We start from the raw sequence: 13,542 nt of genomic DNA on the forward strand, positions 1-13,542 counted from the left end.
CAAAGAATATAATTATTTCAAGTGTTTTAAGAACACAATGTTTTGACTTTATAGCCTTAGCGAGCTATAGTATAAGGACAAAAAGAATTGCTAAAAAAAATTAGTAAAACTGATTCAGTAAGCTTATTAACAGTAATATTAGTATTGTTATTTTAAAGCTATGTTATATATATTTTTAGAAAAAAATAATTATGTTAACGTTAAGAGCCAAGATGTTCAGTATAAAATTTCAAAATACAAACTCAAAGAAGGAAAAAATACTTTAATTTGAACTCATGTTGTTTTGCTTTTTAAATCTGTCCATATGTATGTGTGTGTGTGTGTGTGTGTATATATATATATATATATATATATATATATATATATATATCCTAGTTCTTATCTTAAATGCTTAAAAGCAATGACAACACAGAAGCAATGAGAACCCTAAGTGCCCAGACAGTGGTATTTAAATAGCATTCCCCATTAAAAGGAACCAGGACTCTTTGGAGAAATGGATGATTCCAGCCTGGAGGAGAAATTTTACTAGATGAACCTGGCACATGTTGTGCCAAAAAGCAAGGAAGTTATCAAACACTAACAGGGTCCTGTCAAAATGACAAAAGTCACCTTGAAGGCACTTCTACTAGGTAAAGCTGGGACAATTTGCATACCAAAAAACCACACTGACTTCAATTGACTGAAACCCACTAAATATATATAAATCCTTGAGTTCATGAAATATATTTAAAAATCCATGAGTGCTTCTTCCTCTTCCGGGGATGGTACCTAGAGGCATTCAGGATGGTCCAGTGTTTGAGACACCATCGTAGGCTATCCTACAAAACAGCCTCTAACAAAACCAGGCTGTCCCAAACCCCTGGTGTTTACCTTTATACCAAGAAGGTTGGCAAAGCACCAAAATCCACATGTGGCGTGTGCCCAGGCCAACTTTGAGGAGTTTGTGCTGTGAGACCTAAAGCTCTTACAAGGTTGTCTAAAACGAAAAAACTTATCAGCCAGGCCTATGGTGGTTCCATGTGTGTTTTAAATGTGTCCGTGACAGGAACAAGCACGCTTTCCTTACTGAGGAACATAAAATCGTTGTGAAAGTGTTGAAAGCACAAGCACAGAGTCAGAAAGCTAAATAAAAAAATGAAGTTTTTCTGAGTAATTAAAAAATTAAAAGGCAAAAAAAAAAAAAATCCATGAGTTCTCTTTCCTCAAGGAAAGAGAAAGTCAAAAGACAAATAAGCAAACCTCATTGATCACTACTAGAGTAGTGTATCGATTCTTATTCTGAAAATTCATAATTAAAGAAAAAGAATTAAGCATTTATCCTGACCATCCAGTATACTCTGAAATTCATGGCAACCAAATCGCCCTGGTTTAAACTGAAAAGTTCTTTACAGAAAAATGTCAGTTAATATATGTAGAAGAAATTAAAAATCTGGAAAATCAACAGTCTGCAACTGTTGATGGAATCAGTCTTTCTAACTTAAGTGACATCAATAAAACCTTTCCTTAGACAAGAAATCTTTCTCTACTTTAAACTGTTATATCTCTTATTTATACTTCTCTTGTAACACTTACCAATACAAGGAAGAAGAAAGTGGTGGTAGATTGTTACAGTAATGACTCTCAATGAATCACACCTATGTTTTAATGCCCTTGCAATTCTCCTGTGTAATCCTCTCCCACATGGGCTCTGGCAATGAGACTTGCCTTGGCTGATGGCAGAGTAGCAAATAACATACAAGTAGAGTGCACAATGGGATATGCTCCCTCATTGCTGGAAACTCTTCTGTCACCACACAAGCCCAGGCTAACCTTGGACACATGTGACCCAAGGAATATTATCAACAATATGAGAGAGGCTGTTAGACTATCACCCCAATCAAACCAACAGATAACTCCAGCTGTATTAGTAACTCCAAGAGAGACCAGCAGAAGAACCATTCAGATTAGCCTAGCCAAAACTGTTGATCTAGAGAATCTAGAGCAAATAAAATGATGGTGGTTTTAAGCCAAAGCCAAAGCCAAAGTTTGGGGATGCTTTATTATGCAGCAATAGACACAATTAGATACAGTAAATATAATGTCATATCTTCTCCACAAGAGAGAAAAGGAACCTTTCTGAGGATGGGAGCCTTATAAAGAATGAGGTATTCATCAAATTTCCTAGTAAGGACACAATAAAAATACCCCCTGAGTTTAACTAACACACAATACTTCTCATTACATTAAAAAGAATTAATGTAACTACTCCAAGATTTACATTATTCTATTTTCCATTGTTTCCTTTTTAACTTTCTAAGTTAAACAAGAGACTAGAAGACTAAACTGCCAATCTGGTTTTCAGGGTATTTGAGTAAAATCAAAAAACTGTTTTTTGGGTTTCTTTTGCGGTACGCGGGCCTCTCGCTGCTGTGGCCTCTCCCGTTGCGGAGCACAGGCTCCGGACGCACAGGCTCAGCGGCCATGGCTCACGGGCCCAGCTGCTCCGCGGCATGTGGGATCTTCCCGGACCGGGGCACGAACCCGTGTCCCCTGCATCGGCAGGCGGACTCTCAACCACTGTGCCACCAGGGAAGCCCACAAAAAATTTTTTTTCTTTGACAATACTCATTGGTGGAAAGAGTATTGCAAAACCAACACTCTCAAACATTGTTTATGGGAGTGTAACTAAATACAAAAAATATGCATACTCTCTCACTCACTGCTAGGAAATTACCCAGTGGACAAATTCATTAAAGGACCACCTATGTATGTATAGCAAGCATGCTCACTGCAGTGTTATTTATTAGCAAAACTGGAAACAAACTAAATGTCCTTCAATAGAGAAATGATTAAATTTTAATAATCCATATAATAAAATATAATGTAGTTATTAAAAATAAACAAATAATAAGAGGCAGTTCTGAAAGTGCTGATACTGAAAGCTCTCTAAACTATATTAAGTGAAAAAAATCAAATTCATATAGTATAATGTTAATGGATATATGCATTAAAACTTTGTGGAAAAATACACAAGAAACTATTAGCACTGATTACTGGGAAGGACCTTGTACTTTTCACTTTATATCTTCTATACTCCTAATCCTTAACTCCTGTCAGCCTCAAACTTCATATAAAATTTGTCTCTTAAGTCCTTTCCTGCTTGCTCTCAATCTTCAACCTTGAGAATGGTCACTAATACTCTTTGTTCTAATCTCCATTACAAATCTAACAACTTTAAACTTGTTTACAACTCATTTTTGGTAATTACTTTTTTTTTTTGTCCTCTGAGTTCCTTCTCATTTCTCCACCTTCTTCTTAAAACCGAATATATCCCAATCTATATCAAATCCTGATGTAGAAGACTTACTCAGACTGTTGCAGTACGACCTTGACCCACCATGTAACTCCACAGATGCTTTTGTATCCATCATAAAACCATGTACAATAGTAAGCTTCTTTACAAATATACCACATTTAACACTAATTCATTTACATCAGCTTTCAACTGAAAATAATTCCTATTTTTTTAAATGTGAGCAGTTCCACCTAACCTAGAGCCATCTACAACTTTAATAAGCATCAAATAGTCACCCCTGTTGTTAAATTACTAATGGTGAATTGAGTGCAATTCCTATTCGTCTTTCTAAGGTGTCTCTAAGAGGCTATATTCCCCTGTTGCACCTGATTCCAGCCTACTCCAAAATTTCTCAAGTGCCAGCACACAATATACTTCCGCATCCTAAGTCTTCCCTGCCTAACCTAGTGACATAGACTACGATACATACAATACAGTATGCCAGAGAAGGGGGGTGAGAAGCATATACTTATCTAAATGCAATTGGCTCTTGTTTTCAGCAGGGCATGTCAAGCGTCCCCAAAACAAAAGTACATCTAAATCTAGGAATACTGATTCATAAAACAGTAGTTGGAGTCACACAGACCTGCATTCAACTTCCAGTTTACCCACTTAGAAGCTTTGTAAAAGTACTTAACCTCTGTAAGCCCCAAATTCCCATTTGTAAAGTGGAACTAATGTCAGCCTCAAAGAACTGTTGGGAGGATTAAATGAAATAGTATGCATACGTTTAAATCGGTGCCTGGCATTTGTTAGATATACTATATGTAGTAGATACTTACATTATTACTAAGTGCACTCATTAAAAAAAGACCTAGAATCAAAATTTAAAAGCTGGAAAACATCTCAGAAATCATGTTCCAACTGTAACACTCCATAGATGAGGAAACGAAGCCCTAGAAAGTACAACTGGCTTACCTGACATCATGCTATCTAACGATAGAGTTGCAATTAAAACTTAGGTTTCCAAGTCCTAATTCAATATCCTCTCTACTGTCTCAAATATTTCTTGGCCATCTCTCTGATACCCATCAAGACACTTAATTTCTCTAATCTCAACTTCTTCAATGACAAACTACAGGGACATGACAAGATCATGGGTCTTTCTAGCTCCAAAATTCTCATTCCATGATTCATGTGGGCCTTAAACTGGCTAACTTAAAAGCATGCCCATAGAAACAAAGTCAAATATATTTCCAATTTTTATATATGCTTAGCTTTCTTATGCATACTTTCAAAACTCTAAAATTTAGTTAGTGGTTATTAATAGGTATACAAAAGCAGTGAAGTCAGAAAAAAAGGCAGCCTAGTCAATAAGAGACTGAGACAATCAAAACTAATTACAGATAAGTTACTAGCAACTAAATTGGGTTTATAGACATCATACAATTAACTCAATATTAAGTGAAAGAATAAAAGACTTTAATATCTAACACTTTTTAAATATCTAACATGTAATTAAAATTGATTCACATATTTTAAGCAAGTTTAGGCTATCAGGTGTCTTGATTCAATAAATATGGAGAGACAGACACAAAAATATATCAAAATAAGAATTCAGAACCTGGGGGAGAATGGATACATGTATATGAAAGGCTGACTCACTTTGCTGTGCACCTGAAACTATCACAACATTGTTAATCGGCTATACTCCAATATAAAATTAAAAGTTTTTTTAAAAAAATAAAGGTGCTTGCCCATCTCTCAGGACCGACTGACCTATGTTCAACTGCTGTTCCCATGCAACCCTTCTCTACTTTGGCCTTCAAAGTTCTCATCTGAATATTTGCTACTATCTCCAAGATCTGCACCTGCAGCGGCTCCACCTGGGCCCACACCCTAGGCTTCAAGGCTCAACGCAGCCCTCCTACCTGTCTCAGAGCGGGCGGGGGGGGGGGGGGGGGGGGGGGGGGGGGGGGAAGGAACGACACGACAACTACACCCCACCCCGAGGGAGGATGGCCCACACTCCTGCTCCCGTCCCTCACACGGCACTTTTCATTTTTTAAGTCTTAAAATCACTTGAGCTGGGAAAGGTGCTAATAATAAAATTTCCTAAACAGAGAATCTGTGGGCCATACTCAAAATCCCAAAATGTTCTTGAAGACCTACTATGTAAAAACTTCAGAATCTAACAAAAATCCTAATCTACTGGCTATGGATTCCTGTTAAAAAATATGTAGAATGTCAGTTTCAAAGAAGTGGAACACAATATTTATAAAATTAAAATCCATCCTGAATATTATCATCTTTTACGATGCAAAAATCCCTGAGAAAGACTATCCAAATAGCAGATGACTCGTAATTCAGGTTCCCAAGGAAACAGAGTCTGAGATTGATATCTGCAAGCAGGTTTACTGGGGAGTGCTCTCAAGAACACCTGTGTAGGCACAGAGGCAGCATGACTGGGCCAAGGGAGAAGCTGAACAGTACTGATCAATAACAATTGCAAGAGCAGCCTCAGCTAAGCCTACTAAGAGTCCTGAAGCGAGAATGATCCTTCATGTTAGTCTCTAATCAAGGCAAGAGGATGATTCTTTTCATCCCCCACCATTAACCAGGAATGAAATGCAGGCAGCTTCCAGGAAAGGGACATAAACTTGGGTGAGGCAGCCATGATCCCAAGCAACTAAGAGAATGTATCTCTATCCTGAAGGGGAATCTATGGCCCACACCAAAGCATCCACTAAAATGAATGTACCTTACTTGCATTTGAGACACGCATAAAGGGCTATACACTGGGGAAAGGGAGTGGCAGAGGGAACTCAACAGAAAAGGAGACCTACTCTCTTCTGGAGCCTACTATGTAGCAGGTGCTGTGATAGTCATGTTACATGAGCTATGGGATTTTATCACTGAATCCTTGCTTCCTGAAGACAGTGTTTTTTCTCAGCAAAGAGGCTAGGAAACAGGGTAAAAGGTATCAGGATTTGTTATGTAACACTTAAAATGCTACTTTGGGGTTGCAAATGGTCTGCAGACTCAAAATCCTGGTACTTCCGTGATTTTCAACTAATACTTTTACCCTGAAAAGCACTTCAAAAATCACCTAGGTGGTGCCCTCATTGAACAGATAAGGAAAGTGAAGCCAGGAGAAGCTCATGATTTGCCTAAGATCACACTGATAGCAGAATTTAGAACGTGGACTCAAGTCTTTTGATTCCAAATTCAGTGATTTCTCTACTTGATGTGATGTCTTTACATTCAAAACCTTAACAAAATCAAAATAACCCAGAGACATGAATCTTATTGTAAAGCTCAGAATATCAACTTCTCCTAGATCATTTGTACTTTCAAAATCAGGCACATAAGAAACTTGAGTTTTACACTAGTTAAAGAAATGTCAATTGGTAGTGTGCTAAATGAAATATTATATCTTTCTATTAATAATAATAATAGCTAACTTACAACCTCTGTGACAGGCACAACATCAAGATCTTTATTCACATTATATCATTTAATCATCACAACAATCCTTTGGATAAAATTAAAGGAATTGTTCCCACTTAACCAAGGGGGAAAAATAAGGTTAAAGAAACTAAGTAAGTTGCTAGCTAAGATTACAAATGTAATAATGTACAGAGCTGGAGATTCCACCTGACTTAAACAAAATGCTCTCAAAGTTAAAACATCCACTATGCTACAAGCCCTATGCTTCTTCTCAATTTTCCTTTCCTGAACTTTTCAGACTTCCATGATGTACATGATTTATTTTTATAACCAGAAATATATTCTTTTATTATTTCTAAATATTCTATTTTAAAACTAAATCATTGCTTTGAATATTTGGAAGTTGCAAACAGATATAACAAGGTTTCATCAGAAAAATTAATGTCTTATAGAACAAAATAAACCCATACTTCCTTATCAGAGGTCCAATTCAATACAATTACCTCTTAATCAATCCCCCACAACAGAGTGTGTTTTGGCATAGCACTACACAAAGTCAGGAATTCTTAAAACACTTTCCAAATATTATTTAGCTAATAAAGTCGCAATAAAGTATCACTGAGACGCTAGAAAAACGTATTAGCACACTTATGTAAAACTTAACCATAGTCTAATATTAAACATTGAAACGAGGGAAAGGATGTGGTTTTTATTAAATTCCATCTGCTGCTATGACCCATGCAATACTTAAACAGATGTCTATGCAACTAAGTTATTCATGTTCAATATGTCAACCAATCACAGTGTAAGCAATGGCCATGGATCTATCCCAAAGTAAGTTATCCTACCGCAGCCCATATTGAGAACATAGTCCAAGACAGCCAGGGTATATGACCCCATGTCTACTGCCAATCGACCAAATGTGATCACCTGGACCCAAAAGCAGCCATTTACAAGCTAGCTAGCAACCAATAAAATGGTTCAGTGGCAAAACACACACACACACAAACAAACCCCAGTGTGAACAATGAACTACTGCTGAGCTCCATGCTTAGGCCTTTAAACTGCAAACTATGAAGAGAAATGACTAGTCACACAGAGACTTCCCTGGTGGTCCAGTGGTTAAGACTCCACGCTCCCAATGCAGGGGCCCAGGTTCGATCCCTGGTCAGGGAACTAGATCCCACGTGCCTCAACAACGAGCCCAAATGCCACAACTAAAAAGGTCCCACATGCCACAACGAAGATCCCATGAGCCGCAACAAAGATCTTGCACGTGGCAACGAAGATCTCACGTGCTGCAACTAAGACCCAGTGCAGCCAAATAAATAAATAAATATTTAAAAAAAAATTAGCCACACAAACTGGCACTAAACAGATACACATCAAAGTCATGAGGTAAATAAGAGTACAGGAGGGACTTAAGTAAATCAAAGTTATAACCCAGCCAAAGTTTCAAAACACCACTGACTCTTGAGAATGCAGAAGCTATGAAGGAAAAAACTAGAATAGAGGGTAAGAAAATTAGCTGGCACCAAATGAACCTAACCAGAACTATAATCACTATTTCAGAGCCACAGTAAAGCTTATTTCTAGAATGATCTGTAAAAGATGTGTTTCATGGTATCACAATTCCTAAAAGGAGGAATCCTATGAATCAAATGACCTCACTCCACTCTCAACCTCAGCTGACTAAACCAGCAGCAGACACCTGACCCAGAGGAAGTAACTCCATTACTGGCCAGCCAGAGACCTACGCATGACCCAACAAGAAAAGATGAGGAGGACATTTTTGATTCTTCTCGTTGGGGTTTGTAAATTGAGCCAGTTGGCTATGCAACATTTGGCCAGTTGGCTATGCAAAGGTAAGGTGAAAAGCAAGTAGAATCATGTCGTCAGATGGCCATCTGAGGTCTTGAGCATACTAAGCAAGGAGTAGCAAGGAGGATGGACACAGAGATGCAGAGGCAAAATGCCAGTGGTCCAGGAGATTGTGTGAGACAGAGGGGAGTACTGCCTCTGCCCCGACACCTTTCTAGGTCCTACTGTCTAGAGACCCAACTGTACAGCAATTCTTATTCTTAGATCACTTTGAAACCTTACAATAAATCCTTTCAATTTAGACTGATTTGGGGAAGTTTATAATCCTTGAAAATAAAAAGCACTCATTAGAATATTGTCCAAGGATGACAGATTACATTCATGCATTTAATATTTAATTACTGTTTCCTCTCCTCCATATATCTTGGAAGAATAGTCTGCACTCCCTGTTTCTACACCCTTACTTCCCAGCCAATCATTTCTCCCCATGACTCTCCTGAAACTGAACTAGGTATGACCTAACTGTTCCATTCAGTGGATACTTCTCAGTCCTTATTTGAATTGACGTCTCGCCAACATTCACACATGTCTAATACTTGCCTCCACTTGTCTCCTGAGTGCTGGACCTACATATTTCCACCTGCCTAGTGAACATCTCTGTTGGGATGTCCATACCTCTAGTTCACACTTGTCTTCCTCACCAAACCTGTTCTTCCTCCTCCTCTATTCTTTACCTTAGTTCCTTCCACCCAGACTACTCACAAGTTACTAAGTCCTATTAATTCTCCTAACTTTCTTGAAAATCTGTTTTTTCTCTAGCCCTAAAGCCATTGTCTGATTCAAGCTTTCATCATCCCCTGGATTAACAACAAGAGATGCAGAAATTCTGATTCAATGGAGGGACTTGGGAATTTATTTTTCTTTTTTTTTTAAGGATTCCAAATGATTCTAATGTGCAACAATTTTAGGAACTAAAACGTTATTACTTTCTAGCTGGTCTCTCCCTTTATGGAGCCATCCTCTCTACACAGCTACCAAGTCAACATGTATTACTGAAAATACACCAAGTATCAAACATTAATGTAGGTCCGACACACTAAGGAAGAAAAACAAAATCCCCACCCTAAGGGAGCTCAGTCTAGCAGTGGAGAAGTCAAGTATCACAAAAACAGTGGAATAAGTTTTGCAGAGATCTATATACTAAGTGTTTTAGTATACTGAGCTACTACACACTAAGTGTTTATTGAATGCTGATGCTGTGGTGAGTCTTCATGAACATTATTTCATTTAATCCTTCTACAATACTGTAAAGTACATATTATGCTCAATTTACAGATAAAACAGCTGGGTCTCAAAGAGCTTGAAATTTTGCAAAAGATCTCACGCTCATGAATAGAGGAGGCCAGGGCTTAAATGATGGTCTAATTCCAAAAGCCCATTCTCTTAATTAGTATGGGGTGCTTTGGGAGAAAGAAAAAATAGCAAGCAACTAACTCCTAGTATCCCCTAAACTGAGCAGTGTGGACAAGTATTGGTAGGGCACTCACAGCAGAATAAAGAGCTTCTATGGAGATGTGAAGGGATGAGAGATCAGGGGAAGTTGTGGGAAACACAGTTAGTGAGGATGGCAAGGTCAGTGAATGTACAGAGGTACGTGGAGATGAGCCTGAAATGGAATCTTTTTTCCCAAGGAACCAGAGCAGTATCGGCCTTGCATGCCAAGGCAAAGATTCTGGACATCTCCTATGGGCGCTGAGTTGTCACCAACAGATTTTAGACAGAAGACTGATTCACCTGATACACTTTTTATAAGGATTATAAGGGGAAAATATTTTTGGAGGGTTTTCCTTATTACAAATTTGATTATTTAAAAACCTTCCGTGGCTCCATATTGTTTACTGTATAAAGTCCAAAATCCTTTCCAGTCTCATCTCATAACTATCCCCATCCACATGCGAAAATATTCACAATTCCCCTATGCTGTGCTAGGCTGCTTCAGGTTTTTGCATTTGCCTGGTCACTGTCTGTAAAAATGCCTTCTCTCCCTTGTTCCTCCTTGCCTGAGTCTGTTCAGCTTCTGTAAGGCCTTTAACAATCTCCATTCCGTCTCTCTCCCTCCTCCTTTCACCACAGAATTAGTTACTTTTTCTTTTGCGCTCACATTCTTCCTCTGTATATCTATTGACACATCACACTGCTTTGTAATTATTTAAGTATCTGTCTCCCCCATTAAATCTCTGCCAGCCCAGCACAGTAATGAGCACAGAATGTTCAACAGTATGACAAATGACTTTCTACACACACACACACACACACACACACACACACACACACACACACACACACACGAAGTTAAAAAAAAAAAAGATAACAAGGGAGTGATAAGAAAAGCATTCCTTGAAGAAATCTGAAGTATGTAATAACAAAAAACCAACATTAGCAGCAAATAACATTTATAGAGTTTACTGTGTGTCAGATACAGCTGTAAAACCTTCACATGTATTAATTCATTTAATCCTCACAACAACTCTATGAGAAAGGTACTATTATTATGACTATTTTAATGAGCCACAGAGAAGTCAAGTTACTTGCTCAAAGCTACCCAGCTAGTAAATAGGGTGCAGATGCCACCCCAGGCAGTCTGGCTCCAGAGTTCAGGTTCTTTTTTGTTCGTTGTTTTTTTCAGAGTTCAGGTTTTTTACCAATAATTATACTGGGTTGGCCAAAAGGTTCATTCGGTTTTTTCCATAAGATGGCTCTAGTGGCACTCAGTCATCTTTAACTTCATTCAGAACAATTTTGTTAGACTGTATGTGACAGCCGTCATATCAGCATGCATTTAAAAAAAACTTATCAAAATCAGTGAATTTGGGCTTCCCTGGTGGCACAGTGGTTGAGAGTCTGCCTGCCGATGCAGGGGACACGAGTTCGTGCCCCAGTCCGGGAGGATCCCACGTGCCGCGGAGCCTGCGCGTCCGGAGCCTGTGCTCCACAACGGGAGAGGCCACAATAGTGAGAGGCCCGAGTAACGCAAAAAAAAAACAAAAAAAAAACAAAATCAGTGAATTTTTGTGTAGCCACTTTAATGTTGAAGATGGAAGGAAAAAAAGCAACATTTCGGCATATTATGCTTTACTATTTCAAGAAAGGTAAAAACGCAACCGAAATGCAAAAAGAAAGATTTGTGCAGTGTATGGAGAAGGTACTGTGACTGACTGAACATGTCAAAAGTGGTTTGCAAAGTTTTGTGCTGGAGATTTCTCACTGGACGATGCTCAGGGTCAGGTACACCAGTTGAAGCGATTTGATAGCAATCAAATAGAGAAATTAACTGAGAACAATCAACATTATACCATGCGGGAGATAGCCGACATACTCAAAAGACATACTCAAAATATCCAAACCAAGCGTTGAAAATCATTTGCACCAGCTTGGTTATGTTAATCGCTTTGATGTTTGGGTTCACATAAGTTAAGGGGAAAAAACCTTCTTGACAGTATTTCCACAAGCCATTCTCTACTTAAATGTAATGAAAACGTTCCGTTTTTTAAAACAAATTGTGATGGGCGATGAAAAGTGGATACCGTACAATAATGTGCAACGGAAGAGATTGTGGGGAAGAGAAATGCAACACCACCAACCACACCAAAGGCCAGTCTTCATCCAAAGAAGGTGATGTTGTGTATATGGTGGGATTGGAAGGGAGTCCTCTATTATGAGCTCCTTCCAGAAAACCAAACAATTAATTCCAACATGTACTGCTCCTAATTAGACCAACTGAAAGCAGCACTCGACAAAAAGCGTCCAGAATTAGTCAACAGAAAACGCATAATATTCCATCAGGATAACGCAAGACCACGTTTCTTTGATGACCAGGCAAAAACTGTTACAGCTTGGCTGGGAAGTTCTGATTCATCCACCATGTTCACCAGACATTGCACCTTTGGATTTCCATTTAGGTCTTTACAAAATTCTCTTAATGGAAAAAATTTCAATTCCGTGGAAGACTGTAAAAGATACCTGGAACAGTTCTTTGCTCAAAAAGATAAAAAGTTTTGGGAAGATGGAATTATGAAGTTGCCTGAAAAATGGCAGGAAGTAGTGGAACAAAAGGGTGAATATGTTATTCAATAAAGTTCTTGGTGAAAATGAAAAACGTGTCTTTTATTTTTACTTAAAAACCAAAGGCACTTTTTGGCCAACTCAATACTATCTCTTTAGCTCAAGCAAAAGACACCAGTATAAGGATACAGTTCTAGCCTTGGTTCTTTTATATCTTAATCTCTTTTTTATTCTTAACACACTAAAAATAAATCTACACAGTAAGAAAAAATTCCACTTCTTAAAATTCCCTTCAATAAATGAGTAATAATTTCATCAAACTTAAATGTGTAAATAATCTGGGACGCCTTCCCTAACATCTTAGTTTAGATCAGGGCCCTCTTGCTGTACGCTCTTGGGGCTCCCTGTGCTTTCCTTCCTAACATTCACCCAAGGATGTGACCATATACTTATGTGATCCTTTCAACAGTTGCTCTGTCCTCCCCTGGATACTCAGCTCCACAGGGGTTCATGTCTATTTTACTCATCAATGCAGCTTCAGCATATAGTAGACCCATAATAGATGTTTGAGAAGTAGATATGTCCAAAAGATCTTCCCTATTCATCACTTTTTTCTGCTCATGTTGCCATCATCATAATGCAAATCATAATTACTTAGTGCCAAAAATATTAAAATAAATCTCATCTGATCTCTGCCTTTATTCTCCTATGGTTTTATACATCTCATGCAACACTGACAAATTAATCTTCCTAAAACATTCCTTTACTCGTTCAAAAAATATTAACTCCTACTATGTGCCTAAAGGAAACCAGAACGTCACACCAAAATATGTCACTTTGGCATATTGATTATTTTTAATTAAAGGCATTTAAGAAACAGCAGGTACAAGAAGAACATTCTGGGGACTTCCCTGGTGATGCAGTGGTTACGAATC

At 38.2% G+C, this 13,542-nt stretch overlaps 1 protein-coding gene and 1 pseudogene across 4 annotated transcripts in view; one reads left to right on the forward strand and one right to left on the reverse strand.

Moving 5' to 3' along the window:
- The window catches only part of EEA1 (early endosome antigen 1), a 271,730-nt gene that overhangs the window by 110,930 nt on the left and 147,258 nt on the right, over nucleotides 1-13,542 (reverse strand). The window lies entirely within an intron of this gene.
- On the forward strand, nucleotides 784-1,465 carry LOC309968617 (large ribosomal subunit protein eL34-like; annotated as a pseudogene). The gene has a single exon. The product of its transcript is annotated as a large ribosomal subunit protein eL34-like (transcript).

The sequence above is a fragment of the Leucopleurus acutus genome, assembly GCF_964270905.1.
Source record: "Leucopleurus acutus genome assembly, chromosome: 11".
Lineage (NCBI taxonomy): Eukaryota > Metazoa > Chordata > Mammalia > Artiodactyla > Delphinidae > Leucopleurus > Leucopleurus acutus.